This window comes from Sarcophilus harrisii, chromosome 2 (assembly GCF_902635505.1).
Source record: "Sarcophilus harrisii chromosome 2, mSarHar1.11, whole genome shotgun sequence".
NCBI classification, from domain to species: domain Eukaryota; kingdom Metazoa; phylum Chordata; class Mammalia; order Dasyuromorphia; family Dasyuridae; genus Sarcophilus; species Sarcophilus harrisii.
Genome location: NC_045427.1, coordinates 546,082,513 through 546,110,213, shown reverse-complemented (window position 1 = coordinate 546,110,213; position 27,701 = coordinate 546,082,513). Strand labels below are relative to the sequence as shown.

Here is a 27,701-nt window from a genome sequence, read left to right as displayed (position 1 = left end):
ATGACACTCAAGCTTCACATTTATCTCTGCTTATGGCTGGGTCAGAAGGCCAGGAAGAAAGCCTGGGTCTTGCAGCAGTAAAAAGTAGACTTAGACCTGAGAGAGACTGAAGAGTTAATAAGGTCCAAAGCCCATTACATTACTGGTCATGGTTGTTGTCTTCAGGACATTGGGGTAAAAGGGAGGGAGACAGGAAGGTTATCCTGGCAGACGGGGCTTAGTTCCTCTATGAATCTGTAGTATCTGTCCCTCCCATCCTGGCTCTTGTGATCTCACTGAAGAGTGGCCACCCACAGGGTGACACCAATTTGCAGCCTTCTGACAGTGTGAATAAGATTTCTAATAGGACTGGCTGCCTGCTGGTTGCAGGAAGGGTTAGGATGGAATAAGCAGAGCAAGCCAGGGCTGAAAGGGGGTTTATATCCTGTCTCAGGGCTAAGCAGAAACTAAAAAAGGAGATGGGACCAAACTAAAACTAAGGGATTGGGAGTTATAGCAAGAGCAGGCATTTCCTCTATGCTCAAAAAGTTATCAAAATGTGCATACCCTTTGATCCAGCAGTGTTACTACTGGGATTATATCCCAAAGAGATTATAAAGAAGGGAAAGGGACCTGTATGTGCACGAATGTTTGTGGCAGCCCTTTTTGTAGTGGCTAGAAACTGGAAACTGAATGGATGTCCATCAGTTGGAGAATGGCTGAATAAATTGTGGTATATGAAAATTATGGAATATTACTGTTCTGTAAGAAATGACCAAACAGGATGATTTTAGAAAGGCCTGGAGAGACTTACACGAACTGATGCTGAGTGAAATGAGCAGGACCAGGAGATCATTATATACTTCAACAACAATACTAGATGATGACCAGTTCTGATGGATCAGGCCATCCTCAGCAACGAGATCAACCAAATCATTTCTAATGGAGCAGTAATGAACTGAACTAGCTATACCCAGAAAAAGAACTCTGGGAGATGACTAAAAACCATTACATTGAATTCCCAATCCCTATATTTATGCACACATGCATTTTTGATTTCCTTCACAAGCTAATTGTACAATAATTCAGAGTCTGATTCTTTTTGTACAGCAAAATAATGTTTTGGTCATGTATACTTATTGTGTATCTAAGTTATATTTTAATATATTTAACAATCTACTGGTCATCCTGCCATCTAGGGGAGGGGGTGGGGGGGTTAAGAGGTGAAAAATTGGAACAAGAGGTTTGGCAATTGTTAATGCTGTAAAGTTACCCATGTATATATCCTGTAAATAAAAGGCTATTAAATTAAAAAAAAAAAAAGAGCAGGCATTTCCTGATAGGAATAATGGGTTGTCACATCTTGTTTCTTTGCCAGGGATGTAGGCCTCTTCTCCTTTCTTTTCGAGTTGGATGGTTCTTTCTTCTCTCAAAAATGTGGTCAGAATCTGCAAGGTACCAGTTGCTGGGTTCCTGGAATTTAGCATCAAGTTCTGACCAAATGCAACCCACAGAGAATGGCTGAACCCAAAGGAGGAACATGCTTTTCTAGAAAACAGTCTGACTTGCTGAAGTCATTTTACTAGGAGTCATTGTACTGCTTTGAGAAAAGTAACAAGGGTCCTTGGGGTCAGACTGACCCATAGATATTTGTCCAGAGGGACCCTCTGTCAGGGGTCTTCCCATAGTCCTGCCTATCGGGTTAGCCTTTTAATATCTTCTGCCTCACCCCATCTAAGCCATCTAACAGAGAGCATCAGTGACATTTTGAGGGACTCTAAAGTGAGAGCAGAAATGTTTCTAGACAAGTGTTCCTCCTGGCCTAAGGGTTATATTATTTAGAATCCTAATGAATAATATCTAGGCAAAAAAGTATGGCCTCTGCAAAGTAAATGTTGGATTCTGTGTACAGCCATTTATGGGGGGAATGGGTTATATATGACTATGTATATTAGAAAGTGTGACTGTATGTAGGCACTTTACTACCCATGAAGTATTTTGTTGTTGTGGCACTTCATAACCATAACAACTGCAAGATCTCAGGCTTTTTCTTTGATTGAGACATGAGGGTTTGGAGAAAGAAATGTATCCCCTGGATGATTGGGGGATGGACCAGGGAAGAACTTATTGCCAGCTACTATCTTTTTCCCAGGAAGCATCATAAGGAATTTTGTGTTTGCCTAGATCAAATGAAGTGAAAATTTCTTCCTGAATTGTCTGAGTGGGCATACCAACCTCCTTTGAATGAAAGAGTCAATGTTAGTCTTCTTCCACAAGAGTATTCCACAAGGATATAGGATTATAGATTTAGAACTATGAGACCTTAGAGGAACTATAATTCAGTCCCTATCCCCATTTTTGAAGAAGAAACTGACACTTCAAAAGGGGAAAAACTTGCCCAAAGTTACCCAGGGAATAAGAGGCAGAGTCAGGATTGGACAGGATAATTTGACTCCAAATATAGCACTCTTTCCACAGAACTCTATATTATTGTATTTTGCTTGAGTACAGGAAGACAGGCTTCCAAGCACTCAGGTCCAACACAAGTTGTGATTCAAGACTATGCATAGTCTTGCATTTCCAACATAGAGGAATATTAAAAGAATTTTCTTGGGGAACTCCTAAGGGTCTTAGAGCTCAAATAGGCTGCAATGCATCTATGACTTGATAGGTAAGTTATTGGGAATTAGACTAGAGAGGTTAAGTGACATGCCAAGTGTCAGAGATAGAATTTGAACCCAGGTCTTCCCATCCAATGTAGTATCCATTTACATCCAGCCAAACAACCCTTTTACTGTTGTTTGTTGGGCCCAGGACTCCATTTCCTTCTCTGTATGATTTTTATTAGCTGTCTATTTGCAATACATTGATTCTTCAGACCACTTCTTAGAATCCAATGTTACCTCTACCTTTACTTGACTTTTCTATCCTCCCTGCACCCCAGCTCCTAGTGGACTCCCTCCTAAAATCATTTTATCTACTTTGTATATATTTATAAATATAATTGTTATTTTTTCCAACAGAACAGAAACTCTTTGAGAGAAGGAATGTTTTATTTGTGCATTTGTATTCAGTTTATTGTATTTCATTATTACTGTATTTTAGTATTTGTGCATATATGATGTGTAAATACACACACACACATATATATATATACACAATATTTACAATTACAGTTTCCTCAGTTGTAAAATAACATATCCCAGATGTTGACAACTGAATGAGATTTGTCAAGCACTTAGCACTATGTCTGGCACCGAGTAGACATTTAATAAAGCAAGTTGATTTATATGACATTCTTCTCTCAAGTAGCAACATCCTTTGACTGGATGAGCTATAGGCATATCTAGCACTGATAGAGATTCTAGGTCTCTAAATACCTGAGACATACAAGCAACAAACAGACTCATCTAAGATATAATTTTTCTTTATACTTTCACATAATTCTCTCATGGTAGTGTATTCATTGAAGAGTGACCCCTGAGGAACAGGATAGGAAAGACCACAACATAAGTACATAGTAAACATTTAATACTTTCTAAATAAATGTCTATAGGGAACTCTAGCTCACTCCCCACTTCAGGCAGTTGTTTGCCATGCTGTCTGTTCACTCAGAAACTTGGTATTGAGTCTCCATCATTCATTCTCATTTCTGGAAAATGCTGGAGATGTGGCAGATAGTTCCCATAAGCTTTTCAGGGATGTTTCAGTGTCAGACTTCTTGCTGTTTTCCAGGAAACAAAGATCTTTAGGAGATCAAAAAGTGCTTGAGGAGGCAGCCTACAGATAGGAGGGAGATTATAGCCATGTCCCCCCCAGCTTCCTTTCCTGCTGACATAGCCAGGCACCATAAGGCAGACTGGGATTTGTTGTCAATATTTACGTTAGAGAACAACAAAATCACTAGTCTTCCAGATGGGGCCAGGCCAGTGTTCACACTGATGATTCCCACTGCCCCCAGTGCCATGTACAATATCTCAAGACTACTGGACAAAGCAGGGTACCTCAGGATAGGGAGTCTTAGTGCATGTGTATGGTGGGGAGGAGATAACCTAGACTCCTCTTGTCTCTAGATCCTTGGATCTACTTTTCCTCAACACTTTATTATTGTCCCTCTCTTGGCTCACATTTTTCTTCTTTTCCTTCTCACCAGTGTTCCTGGTTTCTCTGCAATCCCAGATCCTCTAAAGAAGATACAAAGTTTCTATAGCAGCTGAAAAGAGTAGTTTAAGGTAAGTGTTACTCCAAGTGAGAATAACTCTAAGGGCAGTACTACAGTTAATTTGAGGATTATAGACCACAGAATTACAAAGAAATCTTCAAGATTGCTTTGAGTTTGGTGTCTTCTTTATGTCCCTCGGTCTTTTCCCACACTTCTTCTGTGTATTCACGTTTACAGGTCTATCTGTCTCTCTTAATCTCCAATTTGACTATTAAAAAAAATCTCAACTATCTGTTCCATGTATGCCATGCCCTCAGTAATGGATTTGAATATTTCACAAATTTATTCATTTTATGTACTTGTAGTTAAATCCTCTTGACCTTAATGTGCAAATATATGTAAACATGAAAATTATGCAGATGTATCAAACTCTGCACTTAAAACAGTCTTATTTTAGTGCAACCCTAGGCATTCTCACTTTAATGTGACCCTGAGTAGGATTTAACTGGTTCTTCACAGACAGTTTCCCCCACAATAGTTCCCCATCCATCTTAATAATGTTAGGAGACAGTTTTATTTCTGAATCCTATCCTTCCTGATCAGAAGATCCTGGACACAGTCTAGATTGATCTTGGGTTTCTCCAAAAGTTACCAACCCAGGGAGCTATCTGAACCTACAGAAAACAGACTGCTCTCAGTTTTCTCAAAACAGCCCTCAGACTCATTTGGGATCATATCCATGGCAAGTTCGGTCAGGAAGAATGGCAGAACTGCCAGAGAATCTGAGCTTCAGCAAGTCAGCAGTCTGTCTAAAGTGACAGGATAGGGACCCATTTAACACTGGACTGGGGATAAATGACACTTGGGTGCTTTTCCTAGTCCTGTCACCTCTATTAGATACCATCACTACGTGACACAGGAGCATAGTTGCATAAATGGTATCTATTTCCTATCTGTGAAACGGAGATTGATGGCTCTATTTGCACTCCAAATTTCAAGAAAATTATATATGTGAAGTGTTCTGGATGCACAGAATGTTAAAAATAAATGTTTACATTTGTAAATTGCTGTACAGTTTGCAATGAATGTGTTCTCATACCTACTTTATTTGGTTCTTACAACACCCTGAGGTAAAGAGGGAGAGGACCACCTATCAGGAATATTATGTTGAAAACTTCTATATGGAATAGATTACTAGATAACCTTACCTCTACAATCCTTCCTAAATCTAAGTCATTTTTCCCATTTTACCGATGAAAAAACTAAGGCCCAAAGAATTAGAGTATTTAGTTTAGGTTGCACAGTCTTACGTCTTCACTTATCCTTTTTGTACATAGTAATGTCACTGGTTCCAAAGAAGTAAATTTGGTCAATTGTTCTTTGGTTTTGTTTTGCTTTCCTGAATGGAAAAACTAACTTAGGGAATAAAAAGTAATCTTATCAAAGTTACACAGTAAAGGAGTGATTACATAAATCAAAATTCAAGACTTATTTCAATAAAATCGATTGCCACATCTTGGTAACAACCCCCCCCCCATTTTTTTTAACTCTGAGAATGTCTCTGGTTTGTTTTACTCACTTGTCCTCTCTGGATTATGTTTCAGAAAACAGCTCTTGTATACCTTCCTCCCTGAAACCCAGAAAAGAACCTCCCAATCCCTATTCCTCCTTTCTCCTTGACTAGATGTTTTATGGTCCATCATATTAGAACAGTGAATGGGCTTGTCCTGAAATTTTCTTTCTGTAGTTTATTATTGACCAGGGAAAGACATGCTCTTTCATAAATAGTGATTTTTCAGTCTGGAGGAAGATGGGGTCAGAGAGAGCTAAATTGGTTTTAGTTGGCTTTTAGGATCAGAAATTCTCCCTTGTTCCACTTCTCCCTCTAGCAGGGCAGACAAGTGATTTTTCCCCCCACAACACTACCATACTGACTCTAGGAACCAGAAAACCTTAGTACTAGTTCTGCTTCCACTACTAGCAGAAACACACACACACACACACACACACACACACACACACACACACACACACACACACACACTTGTAACTGACAAATTTCCAGACTTCCAGTTTCCAGACTTATTCAATGATTAGAGAAGCTGGGTAAAGATGAAGTCATTGCAACCAATATGGTCATAACTTATCAGTAATCAGTGTGCAAGATGAGATAAGTCTTAGAGAAGGAAGCTTTAAAAAATTCATAATTTACCACAGCCACTAATTTCATCACCCGGTAGTGAATTTTCTGATGATAAACCTCTCCATACTTTACTCAGGCTGTACAAGAGACCAAGTCTGTTGCTGTTGTTCAAATCCTTTCCAACATATATAATTCCTTCTTCTCCTTAGTATCCTTTAAATGACTCAACAGCTTTCATTTTTCAATGCCCCAGTTCCAATGTGAAGAAGAGAGAGATACAAAGCTAGTCAGAAAGGGAGAGATTTGGGGCAGGTAGGAGGGAGCAGTCCCAAGAGTTGCTGGTCATTTCTTCCAGGTTTCTTCCATTCCCCTTGTTAATTTCCACAGCAGCATGGTGCAGCTTGAATGTGATTAAAGTTCTAGCTGCCTGGACTAGTCTCAAATTGCCAAGAACTGGGCACAATTCATATCCGCTCCCTAATTAGCAAAAGCCTCAATATCCCGGAGGCTCAGAGAGCATGGCCCTAATTGTATTTCTGCAGTAGCTGAGGGATAATTACCCTTCCTAATAGCTGCTACTTTTAATTCATCTTTTTTTTTTTTTTTAATTTCTTCCTCTTTTGTCCTCAGCTCTCAGTCGGGTACTGCTGTTAATCCTGTTCTTTTGCTCAGTGGGAAACACACACACACACACACACAGAGACAGAGACAGGCAGAGGCCGAGACAGACAGAGAGAGACAGACAGAGGCAGAGAGAGAGAGGGAGGGAAGGGGGAAGAGAGAGAGAGAGAGAGAGAGAGAGAGAGAGAGAGAGAGAGAGAGAGAGAGAGAGAGAGAGAGAGAGAGAGAGAGACAGACAGACACAGGGAGAGAGAGGGAGAGACAGAGACAGAAGAACTGAACATCTGGGCCAGGGAGCTCAGCAGTGCATGAGTAGTCCAGAACTGCTTCTCACATCTCTATCACTTATTTTATACTTCATCTATTCCAGAAATTAAGTGATTTAAGATCTCAGAAGAAAGGATTTATGTGTTTCATAGGTTCTTGTCATCCTTAGGGATTACTCCACAATCAACTACAGCTGTGGCCATATTAATCATACAAAGTTGTTTAAAAAGACTAGAGCCATGTGATTCTTCTTTACAGGGATTTACAAATCAGAAAATGTCAAAACTGAAAGGAACCTTAGTGACTATCAAACTCAATGTACAGATCAATAAAGTGAGACCCAGGGAGAGTGCTTTTACCCATTGAATTTTGTTCCTCCTCTGTTCAGAGGAAGGAAGTAATGGAAGACAGGAACTCCATTTAGTAGACTGAGCTTTAGCAATAGAGTTCAGAACACTGGTTGATTGGAAGCTGGTTGTCCCCACCATGATTTCTTCTTCAATTTTCAAAGAGGCAAGGGAGCACAGACAGCAGTAATAACCACTTTAAGTTCCCATAGCTATAGCAGTCTGAAACCCAGCCTTCACCCTGGTCTCAAGGTTTCTGAGATGAAAATAATTCCTCTTTGAAAACAATTGGGGATCCCTGTGATAGTATGACTGTTCAGTGGAAGATAGCAAGCTTGGAGAAGAGGAAATGATTCTATTTTTCTGTGCCTTGAGAGATTTTACTAATGTTGACCTTTAAAGATAATGCAAATGAATTCCCACAAAGAAAGAGCAGTATTATAAAGCACAGATATGGAAAATACCTTGTAGAATCCAGGGAAGAACTTCACCTCTCAGGTAAATCAGTCTGATAAGACCTGGTTATGGTGAAATGGCAAGGTTACAGACAAAGTGAGGCATCAGAGAACCTGGTTTTAAATACCAGTTCTGCTACTTACCTTCCCCAAGTTGCTTAAATTTACTATGCCTCAGGTTACTCATCTATAAAATGAAAGAAGTGCTTCTTGGTCTTTAGGACTTCTTTACACTCAATCTGATTAGCCCTTGTCTTACAGATTTCTGAGACACTTGAGTATCCCTGGTATATGCTGTCGTGATTCTTGTTTTTATAGCTAACCAGTATCCAGCTATGTAGTAATTTAGATCCATTGTCTGTGAGTATGTAAATTGGCTGGTCACACTCTTCTAATAGCCCTTCATGTTTGCAAAGATTGAGATCAAGTAACTACTAGCCTTTTCCCTCCTAACCTATTCTATTAGCTTTTCCATCAAGGCACTATTTTTCTTCTCTCTTCTTTGTTGCTCTCTTCTCTGCAATCTTTAAAGCAATACGAGGGTGTTGAATAATAATATCCCTACATTTCAAAACATTGATCAATTAATTACTGCCTCTAGTAGATGCTGTTAGCAAGCCTAAAGGAGCAGCTCAGTAGAGTCAGAATCCCAAATGCATGTACTCAAATTCTGCCTCTTTAACTCATTAAATATATAACCTTGGTCAGGCTTTTATTTCCCAGAATTTTAACTTCCTCATCTGTAAAATGAAGGTGGGGTGGATTAGATCATATATAAAGTCTGCAAATTGTAGCATTCAATGGGGTTATGAAGGCTGAAAAAGATAAAGGATACATTCAAGATGGAATCCAAGTAGGCAGACAACAATGGAGTTATTTGCTTTCTAAGGATTCATTTGTCCCATACTTACTGGGCTTTGATTAGGCTTAGTCCCACCTCTGGGAATCAGTCTGTAAATCAAAGAATCCCTGTAAAAGCAACAAAAGACAGAGGGGACAATAAGAGATAATCTTTTTCAAAAAGAAAGTGGGAGGAAAAGCAGAAAGGAGCAATATTTATTAAGTAACTACTTATATACTAGACATTGTGCTAAGCTATTTATAAATATCTCATTTGTCTTTGTAATCCTTCTCTCTGGAACCTTAAGCCTGTTCCCTGCTAATGGGCAACTGTGATGTAGCCATCTGCTTAGGGTGCTAGTATGAAATCTTAGTTGATGTTGAAAGATAAAGGTGTAGGGATAAAGGTAAAAATCAATGGAAATTATTTTAAATGTCCTCAGGGGAAAAGTTTGCCTTCAATTTCCCAATTTGTTATCACTGGCATCACCATATCTATATCTATCACAACTTAGTTCATTTGTCATCAGGCTAATAATATGGTGGTCATGATTCCCATCCCTTTCTGAATGGATGGGTAAGCTTCCTTTATCATATGAATTCCTCGAGACTAGAATCTATCTTGCATTTCTATTTGTATCCCCATTGTTTAGTACAGTACTTTTTCATTCACTCATTTAATGCCATGATTGTACTCCATTCTGCCTGTCTCCTTGATATAGTTGGTTCTCATTTTTTTTTTTTGGTACCTTGAACTCCCTTATCAGATTGTTTTTAAATGTTCAAGATACCTAGGATTACAAAAAAAACACCAATTACATTGAAATGCAAGTCAAAATATTTTTAAAGGATCTCTACCAATACATTGCCTTTGCTAACAAGGGGAATGTTAACCAAGACTTAAAAAAAAAAATTTAAACTAACAATGCAAGATTTATGGCACTCTGAGGCAATATTGTTCTAGTCACATAGGAAAGACAGCATTCTTATTAATATTATTTTTTAAAAATCCACTATATTAAGCTCCCATCATGTTTTATTAAACACATAGAAAGCATAGTTCTCGAGCTTTTAAGAGTTACAATGAAAAAGGTTCAGAATTTAGAAAATTCTGGAAGATAGAAATAGGCTTAAAGGATAAGTGCCACATGTATACAAGAAAAACTTCTTGTATAAAAGTATAAAAATCAGATTAAACCACTATGAGTTAGACTCAACTGGGTTTCTTGCATCATTCTTACCAAGTAGGAAAACTCCAATCCTTTCCTCACATTCCAAATGGCAACAGTGAGAGGTAGAAGGTAATAAAATAAAAGAGGAAAGCCTATTTGCCTCAGCTTTCCAGAAATCCCTTGCTTTCATTTCCAGGACCAATAATAATATAAGATGAAGAACATTATCAAGTAATGCTCATTTTGTTGATATGATCCATTTTGCTTGTAGATATTATTGCTTCATGGACTTTAAATGTTTATCTTTAAGCATTTATTTACAAGTCAATATTAATTCATTTGATGAGGAGTAGGATTTTGGCTTCTTTTTGTTTTATTTCTAGACAAAAACAAATCCTCATTTTTCCAGTGGGTGTGATCAAACACCTTCCTGAATCATCAACAAAAAGTTATTATATACCTACTATGTGCCTGGCATGAGGCTATGTCAGTTGCTAGATAACAAGGCTATCATCTAGAAGCCTTTGCCTTAACTCTATTAGGGATTCTTTCATATAATCCTTTCATATATACCAGGAGCTTCAAAAAGGGAGAGTTTTGAAAGAAAAAAAGATATGATTCAGGGTATCCAGTCTAAAAGCCTTGGATAAACCAATCTTTCTTTTCCTTGCTGCTTTTGATTCTCTTTGTTTACTTACCTCTTTGTTCACTTAAGTAATCTTAATTTAGTTTCCCCAAAATGTTCCCTTACTAGAAGAGGGTTCTAACAGCAAACAATTAAATGCATTTTAAAAAATTGTATTCTTTTAAGAATTTTGAACATGTGAATCAGGCCCTGGTTAAGTTCACTATTAAGGTTCTGTACACATAAATTTGGGAGACAAAATCTTGGCGTTCAGAAAGACAATAGAGACCTTGAGAAATTTCCCACCCCAAAATCTGATTTTAGCTTCTCTAACCATTAAGTGGGAGAAATTACATTTCAGTGAGGGTGTTTGTATAGTCTCAGATAATTTTTTGACTATCTGAATGTGAAATAAAATCTAATCAATCCAGCTGGATAAGCACAATTTTTTTTTCTTTTGTAAGATCATCCTATGATAATAGCTGGACTTGTTCATGGGTCCCAGGTCTGATAGTTCCTATTTAAGAGACACTTTGAAGGTGATAGTGAAGAAAGTGCTATAAAAGAAAAATTAAGCTACTTATTGGGCCTATGAAGCCTACCTCCTTCTTGTTTCTGGCCTCTCAACTTTCAACTGTGCTCTAGGAAACTGGTTGCCATGATTTCCTCCATTTCCTCCACCCCCAATTACCTCCCCTTCCTTTTACCTTGTGATAATAGGTGACATGATCTCTCAATGTGATTAATCCACATAACTGTGGTAACAATTAGTAATGCTTTTTTTTTTCCTTCAGAAAAAAGGACTCTGGCAGTTTGAGCCATAAATTTTGTTTTATTCCCAGAGGTATATGACCCCACATCCAAAGTGATTTGGTTAAGGCTTTTGATCAAACACTAGACAGGTTGCAAGAACATGAAATGGCAAGGAGGACCTGAATGAGTTGAGATTCAAGAGGAAATGATAAAAGATCTTTTTCTGTATCCCAACCTAGCTCACAAATTGAATGTTACCACTGAGTACTTTAGCACTCTCTCCCTTTTTCTCTCCTTCATTCTTTCCTTGGAAAGCAAAGTACTTTCAAAAGCTCAAGCTATTAGAATTTACTCAGGAATTTTTGTGTGCAGACTATCATTATTTTCCTAGGTTCTTGCTCAGATACTTATGTCATGCAGCAGAGGGACATAAATTGTAGCTAGAAACACCACCTCAGGCACAAGTAAGCTTCTTTGAGGCTGAAAAAAAAAAAAAAAAAAAAAAAAAAAAAAAAAAAAAAAAAAAAAAAAAAAACCTTGATTTTTACCTTTCCAGTAGGAGCAGTAGAAGGAACTTTTACTCATCCTGAAGAAGGAAGTTTAGACTTCATGCCTATCTTATCATTTAGATTATGAAAGTCCTCGAGAGGTTTTTAGGAAGATAAAAACTGTACCCTTTCATTTTTCAAAACATATCATTAGTTTTGTTTATTTTTTATTCCCTGGCCAGACCGTAATTTCACTGGGGCTTCCAGTGAAAATAAGTGATTATTCATAGTTATACAGTCAATCCATATCAGAGGCTGGACTCAAATTCAGGTTTTTCTAATTTCAAGACTGGTTCTCTTTACCCTATGGAAAACTTTTTTATTGTTAATGATAAACATCTCACTTTTTTGTAATATCTTTTCCAAAAAGTTAACTGTTAATGGAAAATTTACAAATCATGCACACAATTTAAATATATCACACATAGTTAAAGCTCAGTAAATATTTTTAAGTGGTTCATAAAATGAATAAAAACATACTAAGGGAACTGCCAAGTTTTTAAACTAGAAAAAAGGATATAACAAAAGAGTACATACAAAGTCAATGTAATCTGTATTAGCTAAATCAAAGTCTCACATCCTAGATCTCAAAGCTTAGATCATTCTTTAGATATACAAGATTAGGCCATATTTGATAGTTTTAGGGTGCTCTTTTCACTCCTCTAGTAAGAGAAAGATAAATGGCATTCTCTGATTGGTTGAGAAGGCAGAACAGAACAATCTGTAATTGGATACTTCTCCTTATTAAGCCAGTGAAATTATAGTGTTTTTTCTTTGAAAGAAAACTAGATCTTTTGCTCATAAAAACAAATGAAGATTGAAAGGGAAAAACCCCTAAGTTAATGTTTCTATGTAGCAATATTTATGCCATCAGAAAAAGTTTCATTAATCCTTACTAAGATAGGCTATGCCAATCTTTCCTGGCTGAGAACTAAAACAGATACAGGAGACAGGAAACTGAGAGTTAACCCCTTCTTCTTAAAAGTAACTGATAGCCTTTATACAATTATGGAGCTAAAGGATTCTTTCGTTATAAGTGTTCTTTTACTAATATTGTCAACTAACAGGGAAAATTTTTAACATTGAATTTAGAATTGAATCAGACAGGGAGTTTATTTTTAATTGTGTTAAGATAAAGGAAGATGGGTAAAATAAATGAAAGTAAAGGGAGAAAATTTTTGTAGGATCAAATATTTATAGTTGAAAAGGACTTTAAAAGCTATCTAGCCCAATTCTTTATTTTTATATGAAGAAAAATGAAACCTATGAAGGTTAAACAATTTAAGGTTAAGGGTATTAGAGTGAGCCAGAATTCAAACACAAGTTTTCTGAATTTTAAATCCAATGCCCTTTCCATTATATATTGCTACCTCCAAGTATGTTCATAGTCCTTTCTTATGAGAGATGTAGGATCCTTATTACCTAAAATTCTGAGCTTTATTCAGTTACTGAATTATCAAGGATACATCAAAGGTTTATAGTGTATGAAGGTCAAAAGTAGCAATTTTCAAATTTTGCTTACATTACACAAAAAAAGCTTGCCCTGCCCCATTGGTAATATAATTCTTTAGTTCTATAGGTTTTTTCCTAATTGAAAATGGCCAGAGGAATTGACTTTTGGTGATGGAGTAGAGCCCAAATATACTTAAGGGGGGAGGAAGAAATAATTTCAAAACTGTGGAACCTTGGCCAAGTCACCACAATTCTCCTCTCAGCAGTAAAATAAAGTGGGCTGGATTAGGCCTCTAATCCATCTTCCAGCTTTAAAATGTATAATTCTAAAAGAATATATTTTCTCACTATCTTTTCTATACATTATATCCACCTCCCTATATGCTTGATAGAGGGGGAAATGGCTTTCTTTTTCTTCTCTCTTTTGTCCTAAAGGGAGTATTATACTTCCCAGGGTCTGGTAGATTGGCTCTAAGTAAAGCACACTATAGCAAAACCATCAAAGGGAAGCAACCTCTCTAAATTTTTCCTTTCTATAGATTACTTAACCTTATCCCTAACCTCACAGCTTGAGGTACTGCAAATAGGTGTGATGCTTCTTTTGGAGGGGGGGGAGGGTCAAGGGTCCATCATCTGCTGTAGAGATCAGATATGCCTCAGGGGAATAACCTTTTAGAGATGGAAATACCTTCTACAAGCCACTACAAAAAAAGACCTAAAACATCCTTTTTTCAAGTGACCCCACCCACCTTGACCAAGGCAACAAGAGATAAGCTGGTTGCTAGGTAACAATTTCTTTCTCCCTTTCATATACACCACTCTGGTTCTGATATCTCAATTTTGATGCCTTCTTTCTTTCAGTGATCTACTATTTCTACTCTTTGTCCTCTAAGTTCCAATAATTAAGGTTTAACTTGATATTCCTTTTTAAAAGATTTCACTTGTATAAAGTTGTATGATCTCTCCCATCCCCAAAGGATGACCATAACATAACAAATATACAGTTAAGACTAACCTCAATCATTTATTTCAAAATTAGGTTAAAACTAATATTATCTTAACATCTCAGAGACAAAATTTTAAAATTTCTTACCTGTATTGGAATAGAAGTGGACTTTCCAGTCTCCATTGGTTTGTGGGAGACAACTTTCTCTGCCTTTTTCTAAATTAGTCCTATATTATTCTCACTCTTCTCCAGAGCTCTCCAGAGTCCATTCCCACATCCTACAATAACAGCTCATCTCCCAGCTCTGCTCCCAGCTCTCACCCACAGGGGTCATTAAGGAAAATGTAGGTTGAGGGAGAGGGTGAAAGATTTCAAATGCTTTACAGTAGGCACAAGAGAGAAAGAGGTGCATAGGATGGCGACAGGGATATTTTCCAGAGAAATCAAACTCATTTTTTCCCTAGTTCATCTTTAACATAATTGGGGACTTCTTCAGACCTTCTCTCACTCTTTCCTCCTCAACTCCTTCCATTGTTTCCAGTTAAATTTTTGTTTGCAACTCAGTCCAAATTCATATCCTGTTCCAAGTTGGGGATATAAGTAGGGAAGGCTGACTCTGAAGATAACCCTAGAGAATGACAGGAGACACCCTGCCCTTCTCTGCTTGTCTTCTCACCTACAGAACCCCACAGTCAGGTAAAGACGAAGACAATTAGCCCCGGGAGCTAGGGGGAATCAGTTGGCAGTGAGGCAAAGGGGCGGGAATTCCTTTCAGTTACGCGTTCCCGGGGAGCTGTCCTGAATTCTGGTGCTGAAACACTCTACCGGAACACGCCGGGAGCAAGGTTATTGTCAGCAAGGGGTTGATTTTTCCTGGAATTGCCGCCTGAGAAGACTTGGCGGGCGGGGGTGGGAGGTGGGGGCGGGGAAGAGAAAGGCAAGATCTCTCAGCCGAGAAGATTATCAGCCTCTTGAATGGCACAAAAATCAGTTATTACCGCCTGGTAAATTATTAACAAAGGTGGTGTGAGCCCAGAGGAATCGAGCAGAGCAGGTAACCCAGGACCTTCAATCTTAGCCTGAAAAAGAACAATTCAAAAGTGAAGCAGATGATTCCCCTGACCCAGCAAGAGATGTAGGAAGACTTTGTAGGTAGATACCCCAACGGGCAGGACTCCAAAACCTGGGAACAATACCTGTTTTTTAGCTCGAGCTCTTCTCCAACTTTCCTACCCCGCACCCTATTAATAATTTCTTGAGTAAGAGTTGGCAGTATGGTGGGTAGTGATAAGTCTTTTGTCTGGAGAAGATACACCCTTACAGCAGACTTGCCCTCCTCTTCCAACCACCTTTTAATAGTAAATGATAACTAAGTATCTGAAAGCAGAGCTCTCAGGACCTTTGATATACGGACATCACCAACCTTCTGCAGCCGTCCTCATCTGGCTCCTGAAACCTTAATTCTGTAAGGGCATTGCGGACCTAGGAGCATCACCTGTGGTTCTTCTTTATCTTGAATGGAGGTGACCTGTGAAATGAAACCAGGTCCTGAAACCAGTCAGACAATCTCATTTCAACATACAACAAGTCTGTGCCGACTCCATAGAGAGGATCCTTTGAGGTCTAGAGCAGTCTTGGGCTCAGGGTTTTGAGACAGAATTAACCTCTTTTTTTTGTTAGTGTGCTTTTCTCTCATTTAGGGCTCAGAATGGATTCTACTGTCTTTTCAAACCGCTAAGAGAGACACCCTTATAGTTTGGTCTCTAGAATTTGCAAACTTTAAACGAATTTCTGATCTAAATTAGACAAGGGAAGAATTCCTACTAAGAAAGGATATGTGGGGTTCTCACCATCTCCAGGGAATGTTCTTCCAGGTTAGGGTATCAAATATTACCAGATTGAACTCCTTCAAGAACTGAGCACACTCTGAACAGACTGACGCTGCAGCCCAGCACTGTGGCGATTTTCGGATTACCTTGATAGTGAGAGAGCTCTCCTGCTCCCTTCCGCTCCCGTTCCCGTTTACTCCTCCTCCACCTCCTTCACCTTTAGTTAACTTGGCAGTGGAGCTCTGCTTATTGGTCCACCTGTTGTAGATCCAGAGTCCAGATTTCAGCAACTCTGAAAGGTGGCTCATAGCCCCTTGTTTTCCAGTCAGTCCCAGGTCCACCTCCTCCCATTCTCAGGACAGATGTCATCTGGGCGCTTCCTGCCCTCCTCAGGGGATGTGTTGCAAAGTTAGATAGGGAACCTTACCTGACTTTTGTCTTGGAGATTCTTTTTCACAATTTCTATCTCCTCTCACGCACACCCTACCTACTTGCTATTTCTTCCCCCAAAAGGAGTGAAGTGTGGGAAGCAAAGCACGAAGAATAGGGTAAGGGTTTGGGTTACAGGGAGTTATATGTGTAGGGACTTAACCTGAACATCCTCCCCTCTCCATTCTCACTAACTTCCCCTGGGTAAAACGCCACTGCTCTTGGAGAGTTAGGAAGGTGCTGGGTCCTGAGTCTAGCCTGAGTGCACGGAAACCCTCGTAGCTTGGGGAGAGACAATAGCGTTGGCCTCTGTTGCAACTGGAGAAGTCTCTTTAAACCCCAATCAACCCACAGGTGGCCTGTCAATGCCAGGGACATGCAAGACGTCATCTAGAAAGAGAGGGAGGAGATAAAACACACTTCAAAACAAAAGTTCCCTCGATACCATGGCAACAGATAGTAAATGTCAGCTGCACACACTGAAGCCATCCATCCTTCTAGCTCATTCTTTCCTTCCCTCCCCCACAGCCCCTAGAGACCGGGATTAGGAGCAGATCTCTACTAATTAATGATGAAACCAGCTTTCTCTGACACAAGTGGAGACATTACAAGATCAGGACATGGAGTAGGAACCAGAGATGGAGTTCCCTTTAATATCCCTTTGACCTGACGCATACATATACCCCTCTAGATTCCTAAAATCTTTAAACAGAGTCCCAGGCTTTGGGGAAAAAAACAAAACCTCACACATTACCAAGCACCATATTTGGTTATCCATCTAATGGGTCAGACTGAGGAGGAGGAAACCTCAAGGAAGGCTGGTGGCAGCTGTTAAGGCAAGACAAGAAAAATAGAACAACTAAGCTTTTTTACAAAGGGAAGCCCGGCAGTCCTTAGTTCCTCATCCATCCCTTTGTGGGTGTCAGATTTACCATCTTTCCCATCTCTCTACACAGAAATATTCTCCTTCACACAAAAAATGAAAGCAGATATTGATTCATGCACTTTCACAAACACAGAAGGAGAAACTTCAGATAAACTATAAGGCAGGTATGATTCACGGAAGCCTAAACCAGCTGGAAAATACAGGCATAGGCTTCTGCAGGCGCCACTTAAAAATCAATCAAAAATGGCCATCTGAGGAAAAACACATGGAGACAATTGATCTACCAGTGTTACTCAATAATAAATACCTACAATAGGAATTTAAAATGAGAAAATCACTGAGTATACATTATTTTATTGTAGCCTCACAACGACCATGTTAGGAAGGTACTCCTACAAATATTATCATCTCTCTTTAATAAATGAAGAAACTCTAGGTCAGAAATTAAGTGGTTTACTCCTATTCACATTGCTATTAAATCAGGTAGGAGTTGAAACCAAGTCTACCTGGCAAGTTCAGAATTTGCTGTCTATTATCCATGCTGCCCTTCTATTGAATACATAATATAGATCAATAGAGGATGCAAGTATAAGACCTGGGCCTGGCAATACTTATAAACTCAGCTGACACCACTTAAACCAGGTACTTAGTTAATTTTTCATCCTTAGCACCTGATTTCTTGATGTTTTGAAGACAGTTATAGACTCAGACTTAGTCCATCAGGTTGTCTAAAGAATTGTAAAATGCAAAATGGTCTGAAAAATCTCAGTTTAGTTATAAGTTATTAAAACTAGTAATTACATTAATAAAACTATTAACATATATTAAGCTATTAAAACTTCACTGAGATTTCTGGAACACTTTGTATACGAAGTTGAATACTGGTATTTTATAACACCTCCAAAATTGTTTAATTAAATCATTTTTTCACTTTAATCTCTATGTTTAACATCTTGTTCTCAACTGATATACTCATATACATACACAACAGATAATTTAAATCTATCCTTCTATGTTTATTTTGACATGAGCATTTGAGAGTGTATATATGCATATATATATATATATATATATATATATATATAGTTCCTATGTCAATAGTAATGAGAGGATACCTGCTTTAACTGTGTTTATAAGAATATATTTCTATATCTGTGTTTCCTCAGTTATTCATATGCACCAGCATAGACAAATTATACAGATATGTCATACATACAAATATCTTCTCACATATTTATATCCACAAATATATGTATGCTTTATGTTGATGCTTTCTCTTCCTCATAAGCCCATGTGCCTTACATATACCAAATAATACTGTTAATTTTCATTATTCTATCACTTTTAGAATCTGATGGCTCATCTGTTCTAGTGTTCTAGTGTCATTAAGTTTCCTTAAAAATTAATGAGAATATCCTCCTAAAAAGCTTCTTAGGATTTAGAATTAGAAAGGGACTTGGAAACCATCTAGTCTAACTTCTCTATATTCCAATTTAGGAAACAGACTCAAGAAGACAAAATGATCCAAGGTTATACAAGTAGCAGAAATAGCATTTGCATCCAGATCTTCTATATCCAAATCCAGTGTTCTTTCTTATACACAACTCAGGGGCCTGAGATTGGCTTCTGATTCTGCCACTAACTTATTATGTGGCTTAGGCCATCTTTATAGGACTCAGTTTGAGCAAATCTTAAAGCATTATATATAAAGCTATAATTATCATTATTGTCATCACTTTATATTATTTTGATAGGCTCATCTAGAGATATTCACCCAATTATATTCATGCTTGTGATTTGGGGTTTCCAGAAAGTGGCTAGACTCCTATAAATTCTAATAATAATTCTAATAAATAATGACTAGACTATACTCCAGTCAGTTCATCTATCCCTCATAAATCCTCATTGTGGGTATTGCCTATAAAACTTAGCCTGCCAGATTTAAGTTTTAGAAAAAAAAGTATTGACTGAGAAAATATTTATGGTGAGAAGTTAGTACATCCATTCCCTTCTTGCTTCCATCAAAACAATAACCACCGGAGTCTATCTCCGAACAAATACACATTGTATCTGTGGAAAGAGTAGAGACGTAGAATGAATGTAAATAGCAATTGTTTCTGTTCTGTACAGAAATCCTGAGGATCTTTACCTCCCAGATTTTTCCTCATGAGACAAAAGAGGCCATTCTTTGCCTTTTTTTAACCTAACCTTAATCACTGAATGGTGTTGCCTCAGATCTGGGAAAGACCTTAGCTTAAAAAAGGCTCCGTCTCTCACTGCATCCTGAATCATCTCCAGTCATCCTGATCTATATCTTGCCAGATAATGCTGAAGGAAAGAGTGAAACTGGTGACCTTGCACACTCTGCCTCACTTAAATCCAATTCACCTGCAAGTTATAACTTCACCTTCCTAATATCATTGGTCCTCTTCAAGAGCAAAGGGCAATTAATAGACCTATACTTAAGAGTACAATGATAAAGAGGTGTGTGTGTGTGTGTGTATGTGTGTGTGTGTGTGTGTGTATAACACTCAACTTCTGCACTAAAGGTGCATCCCCCTTTATTCCCCTCACTCTAAAATTGCATCCTAATTCCACCCAGTCCTTCCATTATGTCTGGAATTCCTGTTTTATAGACAACCAGCTTCCCTTCATCTTAAATCTATTCCTCTCACATTCTTTCCATCCACTAGCTCTTTCTAAAACTTGGATCCCTCTGATAATATATTATCGCTGGATACCATTTTTAATACTGACTATACCTTCATTCATTCCCCTTGGATCATTGGTTGAGGTAGAGGAGCTGGGTAGAAGTTTGCTCCCCATTGCCACTTCTGGGTTCTTTCCTTACTTTCTTTACTCCCTAAACTTTTTTCCTTTGAGCTTCATCCTATTCATATCTACCAGTTTGCTCAAGTTTCCTGTCATGTAGGTTTTTCATATGTCAAATAGGGACAAAAATTTCAATCTTACCATTCTCAGAGAGTTGTTAGGAACATCAAATGGATCCATTATTAGAAAGCACATTAAAAGTAAAATGTGCTATGCTAATGTCAGAGTATTATACAAAATATGATGGTAATAAAAAAAGAATTCAGTGAGGTAAAATAGATTATTTCAAGATAGGTATCTTTAAATTATGATTCTCAGTTGATGGTTGGAATTAAATATAAGATAACAAATGAAGTTACTTCCTTTCTCCAAGATCTAGAATGTTCTCAGGAGTAAAAACAAGTACCTCTGCCTAGGCAGGCTTGGTGAAAAGATTTTGTTTCTTGATATTGAATATAAATCCTGCCTATTACTAGTTTACTGTCCTAGCCATCAAAACAGCCTTTCAAAGCAGAACAGCCGAGTCAGAAAGCAGCTTGTGGCAGCCATCTGCTAGTTTGCCACTGAAGTAAATGATTTGATATATGTAAGAGCTGAAGTCCTGATTTCCAGCAGATAGCAGGCCTGGGAGAGTAAGTCCTAGGCAGTTAAGCTTCAATACTCTGGGCTGGCAGGAATGAATGTCCCTGATGGAAGTATAATCAATGCAATAATTAGCATGCTTAAGAAAATCTGTCTGGGGAGAGAAAACAGACTCGACTCTAAGACCTCTGGTTACTGTTTTAGGTGATCATAGCCATTCTACAGCATTAGTTTTCCAGGCAACTCATAAGAAAACTACCTTTTCCCTAATTACAAGTTGTAAATTATGTTACATTTGATATAGATCTTTGGTTCTGTGATTCTCTATTTTTTTTACATCCCTATGGCAGCCTTACATGGGATTTCATTCTAAAATTACATTTCTTCCCTAAAACAAAAACACTGCCCCACTCCCCGAAAAACTTCCCAAATGAAAACAAAAGACAATTTCTTTCTCTAGTCCAACTGATTAGGACATTTTTAGGAATTCTTCATTGTAGAATCCCTAGGGTGAGCTGATAATATACAATATATATATATATCTTCATCTCTACACACATACACACATATACATTTCTCTTCTTGAAGTTCAATCTATTAGCTTCTTATCGCTTATCACAGATAAAATGAAAAATTTGTTTCTTAGATTTTCTGAAGGCTTGTTCTACATTCAGTTTTGTATACTCCAGAGCATAGTGACTCTGGGCCCTAGAAAAAAATTATCTGAGAGGCTAAGTCTCTCAGAAGATAATGCAGAAAAAGAAGATATGAATTTAAATCTCCAAACAAACCTTTGATTATAGAAATTAAAAGGGAAAACAGTAGATCAGACATCTGGTGGGAAGGTCATGGAGCCCAAAGCCTCATATTATTGATGGTCCAGAAAAGAGAGATATTGCCTTTTAAAGCAACAGTGAATAATAAAGATTCAAGATCTGAAGATCAAAGTATAAATGTAAAATGTAAGAGGGGAGGCTTAATGTTTTTAAGAACTTCCTAATATTCAGCGCTAACCAAAAGTGAAATGGCTTCCTTAGAAAGTTGTTTTTCAAGATGCATCTTAAAGGGAAAGCTTTACTTCAGTTTAGAACTCCTGAGCTCAAGCAATGCACTTTGCCTCCCCCAGCAGCAAGGATTATAACTGCCATATATGGTTAGCATAATAATTTTTTTTAAGTCTACAATAGGGTAACAATTTGGATCATAAGAGAATATAATCTTACCTCATGTCCACAATCTATTCTCAATCACTTCACTTTCATTTGAAAACTTAAACTTTCTTCCATGTCATTACCATCTGTACTGTCCTGTCACTTATTCTCAGATTGTCATACATGAAGAGTTCTTCCTTACAAATCTTCCATTATTTTTTCCCATTCCAAGAGAAAGCAAAATATTATTCCCCTCTTTCCAACTACCTACCTAAAGCAGAAAATATTGAAGATAGGATTCAAATTAATAAACTTTGGTTTCCAGATTAGACATGTCATCTGAAATCATAATCACCCATAGGAAAAATCCTGTATCTTAATTAAAGCTATAATGACAGAAATAAATGTGTGTCTGTGTGAGTGTGTTATATATCAAATATATATATACATATTTCTATATCTATATGTATATATAAATATATGTACTCATACATACATTTATGTATTATATACATGTGTGTATATGTGTGTATGTGGGCATAGTTTTGCAGAGTTTTGAGAAGAAAGAGGGAGGGAGTCCCCAGTTGTAGATTGCAGAGTTCTTGGTGGGGGTCATAGCAATTACCTAATAAGATGACAGAATCATAAAATGTCAAAGCCACAAAAAACTTTAGTGATCATTTAGTACAACCCTTTTGTTTTAAAGACAAGGAAACTGAGATGGGAATCCACAAAGATTTTAACCTAGATTGTCTTCTTTTCTTTGTCTTCCAGGGATTCTTAACTTGGGGTTCATGAGTTATTTTTTTTAATACTTTGATTAATATAAGAGGTTTCTTATATAATCTTATGTCTTGTTTTACACATTTAAAAACATTATTCTGAAAAAGTCTAAGCTTCAGGCCAATGGAGTCTATGACCCCAAAAAAGTTAAGAACTTCATATTCTGTTCTCTTTCTTGAAGATCTCATCAGATTCCATGGGCTCAATTATCCTTATTATGTTGATGATTCCTAAAGTCATATATCTAGCTCTAGTCTCTTTCCTGACTACAATCCTATATCAACAATGAATTTTTAGACATTTTGAACTAGATGTCTCTTATGCATCTCAAACTTTACACATCAAAAAGAGAATTTCATAATATTCCCAAATCATCCCCCTTATAGAACTTCCTTATTACTGTCAATGACATAACCATTCTTTTAGTTTCTCAAGCCTGCATCCTTGTGACAGACTTCATTCTCATTCACCTTACATATCCAATCTGTTGCCAGATCCTCTTTCACAGTATCTTCTTTCTTTTCCACAGCCATCACTGTAGTTCAAGTCCTTATCTCTAAAATGAACTATTATGATAGTTTTTTAAGCTTATTTTTTGTAATCATCACAACTAACAGTTTTTAACCTTTCACAGTTTCAATGAATATTTACCCTTCTTCCAACTCTCCCCAGCAACTAAAATTTTTTTAAACAAATTTCCAGTTTAACAAAGGAAGAAATTAAATGACAATGATATGAACCAATGTTCCAAATCATTAATAATGAAGGAAATGCAAATTAAAGTAAGTTAGAGATTCTACTTCATGCTCATCAGATTGGCAACATTGGCAAAAAATGAACATGTTGAAGAGCCTGAGGGAAAACAGGCACATTAAAATCACTATTGGTAGAAGATATGTATGTAATGAAATACTATTGCATCGTAATGCAATAATGAAAGGAATGATTTCAGAGAAACCTGGCAAGACTTGTATGAACTGAAGCAACATGCCATGAGCAGAATCAGAAGAATAAGTTATATAATAACAACATTGTAAAGATTTAGAAAGACTTGAGAAATTTGATTAATGAAATGACTAGTAATTATTTCAAAGGGCCAATGAGGATATATCCTACCTTTGCTTGTAACTCTTTACTCATTTTATTTTATTTTTATTTATTTCTTATTTTTATTAAAGGTTTTTATTTACAAAACATATGCATGGGTAATTTTTCAACATTGACCCTTGCAAAACCTTGTGTTTCAAATTATTCTCTCCTCCCTACCCATTCCCTAGATGGCAGGTAATCCAATTCATGTTAAATATGTTAAATCCAATATATATATATATATATATATATATATATATATATATATATATATATATATATACATATAGTTATATAGTTATCTTGCTGCACAAGAAAAATCAGATCAAGAAAGAAAAAACTGAGAAAGAAAACAAAATGCAAGCAAACAACAACAGGAAGAGTGAAAATGCTATGTTGTGGTCCACACTCAGTTCCCACAGACCTCTCTCTGGATGTAGATAGTTCTTTCATGACAAGATTATTGGAACTAATTGAAATCATCTCATTGTTAGAAAGAGCCACATCCATCAGAATTGATCATCCTATGATCTTCTTTTTGTCATTCCTACCTACATCTTGACAGGGAAGTGGTGCAATCAAGATGCAGAATGAAAAATATTTTCAGATGTGGAAGAAGCAATGACTTTTTTTTTCCTGAGGCAATTGGGGTTAAGTGACTTGCCCAGGGTCACACAGCTAGGAAGTGTTAAGTGTCTAAGGCCAAATTTGAACTCAGGTCCTCCTGACTTCAGGGCTGGTGTTCTATCCACTGCTGCCTAGCAGCCTAGGAATGGCTTTCTAATTGGTCTCTTTGCCTCAAATCAATCCTCACTCCAATCCATTCTCTAATCACCTGCTACAATGATTTTCCTAAAGAATATGTCTTGTTGATGTGTTCCAGTAGCTCCTTAACACTTTCAAAATCAAATATAAAGTCTTGTATTTGGCATTTAAGATTCTTTTCATGGGTCCTTTTATAAGGAACCTTGCTATTGGTTCAGAGCTCTGTCTCAGTCATTTTTCTTGTAGATAAAGCAATAATTTTAATGCCAGAGAAAATAAGGCAAGATAGTGATTAGAGAGTTTTAATATTTTATTTATTGGAGAGCTTAATTGATTGACTGGACAGGACTCCGGTCTCAAAGTATCCAGTGGTGAATGTGAGAGTCCCATGTCTTTTCATAAGACTTTAGTAAAAAGAGAAACAAAGGCAAGAGCAAAGAGTTGGAAGTTTCAGGGATGGACCATAAATTCGGTTCTAGCAGGATGGGGGAAAAAACCATAAATTCTTACTAACTAGGAAGCCAGAGTCAGGATGTCCGAACAAACAGAAGTAAAGATGTCAATTAGGTACCTGAGATAGTCTTATGTTTTGGAATGTTTAAAGTGGGTAGTACAGCCCTAATGGACAGGAAAAAAGTTGGGGTTGCATACTAACTCAGGGCAATGGAGATATAATTCAGGGAAACTAATGAAGGGCAACTGAGGTAGAACAGCTCAAAGAGACTGTGGCATAACATAATCATCTGTATAACATAGAGTCAGTCTCCCACAACATATTTCTCTTGGTTGAAAATCCCTAGAAGTTTGTTCTCTTTAGGAAGACATTCTTTCTGAGATATTCATAATAATTATATAGGGAAGAATATTATGGCTTAACTTCTTATGCCTTAGATTTTGCCTTTCCTACCTTTCTACTCTTTTTATACTTTACTCCCTTAAACACATTCCATCATGCAGTAAACTGCCCTACTTGTCTATTTCCATGCCCTTATACTTAGTAAAATCATGCTGGAATACTCTTTTTTTCCAGGAATATTCTTTAGCCTCACCATCACCTCTTAGCTTCCAGGTTTAGCTTAAATCCTACATTCTGTAGATGATTTCACCGGCTGTTTGAGCAGCTGTTTGATCTTCAAGCAGTCTCCAATACTTTAAAAATCAGTTTCCTCAACAGGTGTGTTTCTCCACTAATAAAATGGAGACCTACACTCTGGATTTCCTTTTTCTTGTCCAGGGAGAGTACTAGACCAAATAGAAATGAGATCTATAAAAGTCTGTGTGTGTGTGTGTGTGTGTGTGTGTGTGTGTGTGTGTGTGTGTGTAGGTAGGTAGGTAGATATATATGTCTACCAATCCTTTATCTATATATTTATTTATCTCTTTCAGGTGCCCAGTTATCTACATGCGGTCTCCCTCAATAGAATATTAGCTCCATGAGGAGGATAGAGATGGTTTTGTCACTTAGTATGGTATTTATTACACAGACATAGAGAGAGAGACAGAGACAGAGAGACAGAGACACAGAGACAGAGACACAGAGACAGAGATAGAGACAGAGATAGACAGAGACAGAGACATAGAGAGACAGAGACAGAGACAGAGAGACAGAGACAGAGAGAGACAGAGACAGATATAGAGACAGAGAGAGACAGAGACAGAGAGAAACAGAGACAGAGACAGAGAGAAACAGAGACAGAGAAAGAGAGAAAGTATGGTAGGAGTGAAAAGTTAAAAGCAAAACAAATTTCTTTATCCTAAAAAAGGGGGTCTTTAGGAAAAAAAAAGGAGTGCTTTAATAATGACAGAAAAAAGAGGGCCATTATACCATTAAAAAAAATGCACAGAAAAGAATGAAAAGAAGTTCAGAAGGATGCACAGGCAAGCAGGGCAATTTGGAAAATAAAGTGTAGAATTTGTTATCTTTTTTTAAAAAATTAAGTGATGTAAAGTGGGAATTCACAGGATATATAGAATCCTCTTTTTGTGTTCTGATATACGTATGGAAATCCTCTTTTCTGATGTTTTCAGATTTTTTTTTAAAAAAAGAAACTTAAACCATCAATAATCTTCTTAACTTGTTGAGCTCTAAAGATGTCTAGACAATATAAAACTAGAATATCTGACAGAATATTAACGGATATTAAGAACAAACTAATATATTTGTCCTCTTAGCCACCATAGATGCACAAACAAGGCTCTACAGTCTGGGGAAGGATAGTGAAAACCCTCAAGAATAAGATAGGTGAGAACATAGTGTAATTGTCTGATGATGTCTGAAGGCTAGGTGACAAAACCTTCTTTGGTATGTAAGAGAGAAATCAAGGGACTAAGGAAATAGAATGAAGACAAGGCACTTAGCCAAGTGATGTCTCCAGGGGTCTTCCAGCTAACTCTCTGATTCTCTAACACTTATTTCTTCCTCGAAGGCCTTATTTTTCACCTGTGAGTTTCCCTGGGCACCTCTTACACAGCACAGACACTCATAGATTGTTCACAGAGACAGCCAGAATAATCAAAAGACAAGGCCATCCAGACAGTTCTTGCACCTTAAGCAGAGGGAAGAGCCTCCTATTCAATAGCTGCTAACTAGGCTTTCACACCCACCTCTTCCCTGAAGTTTGTCTTTCCTGTTCGGTCATCAAGGTTGCCTGGCAACCAACAGCAGGTCAGCTTCACACTGTTTCCTGAAAGAAAATAGTAAATCACTCATCCCCATTTCAGTTCAAGCAAGTTCCAATTAATGTGAGCAAGGGGATCGATCACAATGGGTACAGAGAAAGTGAGGAGTTGGTGAGAAGTATGTGAGGAGACTAGAGGAAGGCTTGAATGAGCATTTGGGTGTTAGGGTAATAATAGCAATATTTTTTTCCTAGTGCTTGTCTCTGAGAATTATCTTTATATAAACTCTTAATCTCTCTCTAGAGAAAAAAGGAAGCCAAGCATTAAGGAACCCATATTTCTCTGGAAAAAATTAGATTTAGCAAGGAACTTGCCCTGTAAAGTGTTGGACATGCCTTAGATACATAAAAACAAAGTGCCCCAAAA

At 37.4% G+C, this 27,701-nt stretch overlaps 1 long non-coding RNA gene across 1 annotated transcript; it reads right to left on the bottom strand.

Moving 5' to 3' along the window:
- Positions 1-14,363: 14,363 nt before the first annotated feature.
- LOC116421862 lies at positions 14,364-16,767 on the bottom strand. The gene is made up of 4 exons (XR_004232438.1): positions 16,567-16,767; positions 16,286-16,397; positions 15,734-15,838; positions 14,364-15,389 (listed from the first exon to the last, which is right to left on the bottom strand). It is a non-coding gene; the product is annotated as an uncharacterized LOC116421862 (long non-coding RNA).
- Between the last annotated feature and the right edge of the window lie 10,934 nt (positions 16,768-27,701).